This window comes from Bidens hawaiensis, unplaced genomic scaffold (genome assembly GCF_021521415.1).
Source record: "Bidens hawaiensis isolate Kalapana, Puna unplaced genomic scaffold, B.hawaiensis_p1.1 tig00030215_1, whole genome shotgun sequence".
Taxonomy (NCBI): Eukaryota; Viridiplantae; Streptophyta; class Magnoliopsida; order Asterales; family Asteraceae; genus Bidens; species Bidens hawaiensis.
Genome location: NW_027495027.1, coordinates 256,224 through 258,964, shown reverse-complemented (window position 1 = coordinate 258,964; position 2,741 = coordinate 256,224).

The window sequence follows — 2,741 nt, the reverse complement described above, 5'->3', positions numbered from 1 at the left end:
CCGAAGAAAAATACTCAGCCCAGAGGAGAAATTACACCATTCGCGGGGTCCTCCACACGGATAGACCCGGTTATTTCTAACAATGATATTTTTGTTTTGATGAAACAGGTCAAAACGCACATGAAGTAGCAAGAGAAGACCAACTCAAAGCTATTTAAGGAGATTGAAGGAATCAAAAAGAAACCAGGGCAGGAGGCCACTCCAATCATGCCCAGGGTCCTTGATTTTGATTCTCCAGGATCATCTATCCTTCAGAATCCCGGATCCTTGGGGACACAATCAGCAAGGATTCCATCACAACAGCAATTAGGATACTGGGGAACTTTTCCTTCGGTATCCTCGGAGTTATTCGGATCAACGAGGCCAGGGGTCCATCAACATGTAGCCTCGCTCAACCGTGCCAGCCGGCATATTCTCATTAGGATCCCCTATGGTGTCCTCGGAAGTGCATGTTGGAGATGACATCCCTATGCAAGCACCGCCTTATCCTGGGGATACCATCAATGAAGGAATTAACCACCCAAGCTCAGGATACCAAAGACCTAACCAAGATCCTGGTAACAGTTTACTTAATTCTAATTTATACACTAACCGTGGATCTATGCAGGATAAGGGGATATCCCCTGATATAGCCAGGGAATTGCAAAAAATGAAGGATATGATTTCCAGTATCCCGGGGATAATCCGTCCCATAGCTGATAGGTACCAGTAGGCAGTCATAAATTATCCAGGTTAACCTGGCCCATATGCGACGTGGAGATCCCCAGGAAATTCCAAACGCCTAACATGAAACTTTATGACGGCACTACGGATCCTGAGGAGCATGTAGCTCAATACAGAGAAAGGATGGTGGTCAACCCTATCCCCGCAGAAATCAAAGAAGCCTGTCTATGTAAAGGGTTTAGTTCAACACTAACGGGGCCGGCCCTCAAATGGTTATTAAGTATTCCCTCCAATACTATCACGTCCTTTGCTCATTTAATTAACTTGTTTAATAATCAATTTTCTTGTAGTACATCTTTTGAGAAAATGACAGGTGATTTATATAGAATTGTTCAGCATAACAATGAATCCTTAAGGGATTATATAATCAGATTTAGCAGGGAAGCTTTGGAAATCCCCAACCTTAACATGGCAGCTGCTGTTGAAGCCTTCAAGATGGGACTTAGGAAGGATTCTCCTTTCTATGACAACCTAGTCATGACTCCATGCAGGAATCTTGATGAAGTCAGAAGCAAGGCATTGAGATACATCATGCTGGAAGAGATGATAAGAAAGCTCATGGAGGTTTGGTGGTCCCAAAATATAAGTCTACCGAAATCAGACTCCCCTAAAAAGTTCTTTAGGCCAAAGCCCTATTCCAAGCAGGATAATCCCAAGATCAATGCTGTGGAAGAAGACGAAGATGACGAAGAATATCCTAAAATTTCTGAATACTACTTTAACTTAGATATTGGTGGTATAATTTGTTCCATGCAGGATCTAGGTGACAAGGCTAGATGGCCTAAGAAGAATGAGAAGCCTGGATCCAACAAAGACAAGTCAAAATGGTGTGCATTCTATGAAGACTTTGGCCATCGGACAGACGATTGTATAGCACTCTGGAAAGAGATAGGAATACCTTCTCAGTAAAGGACACCTGAAGGAACTATTTGGAAGAAATAAGAACAAGAATCAGGATCCTGTCAATATACCTGAAAGGGCACCTTCTCCACCACCCGGAGCTAAGGTGGTATCCTTTATCTCGGGAGGATCTGACATCTACGGGACCTCGTATTCAGCAGCCAAGAAACGTTCTAGAGAGACGAAGATGGACAACGGAGAGAGACCTCTCCGTACTTCCACATTAACAACTCAAAGAATTATATCCTTCGATGAAGAGGATAGATGTGACCTTGTGGATCCCAACCACGACGGTTTGGTAATCATTTTATGTATTGCTAACTGTTTTGTGCGCAGGATACTCGTTGATGGAGGGAGCTCTGTAAATATTTTCCAGATGGATGCCTTGAAGAAAACGGATATCCCGGAAACGGAAATTATCCCGAAATCCTCGGTCCTTGTCGGATTCAGTGGCAAAACCAAGAACACTTTGGGAGAAATCAAACTTCCAATATATATTGAGGGAACTAACTCCCTACAAAAGTTTTGTGTTATTGACTCTTTGTCTTGTTGTAATGTGATTTTAGGCAAGCCTTGGATCCACAGCATGAAGGCAGTACCCTCAACCTACCATCAGTGTGTGAAACTCCCAAGTCCTTGGGGAGTCATCAAGATTGAAAGTGATCAACAAGATGCCAAGGAGTGTTATGCTTCGTCAATGAAGTGGACTACAAAACCCACTCAAGTATAGAAATTACAGAAACAACTAGGGAAGGTCCTGCAAGCAAGAGAGCAGGATGTAAAGGAAGTATCTTTGGATCCTCAGGATACTGAGATCAAAGTATTATTAGGATCAAGCATTCCTAAGGATATCGAGATGGAATTGATATCGTTCCTAAAGAAACGAGCTTCTACCTTCGCCTGGAAACATGAAGATATGACAGGTATCTCAAAATTTCTTAATAACTCATAAACTTGGTATAGATAAATCTTTTAGGCTAGTACATCAAAAGCGACGGAAGTTTGCTCCTGAGAGAAACGCTATCATACAAGAAGAGGTGCAGAAGCTGCTCAAAACCAAGATGATAAGAGAAGTCCAATATCCTAGATGGTTGGCCAATCTAGTTATTGTCCAGAAG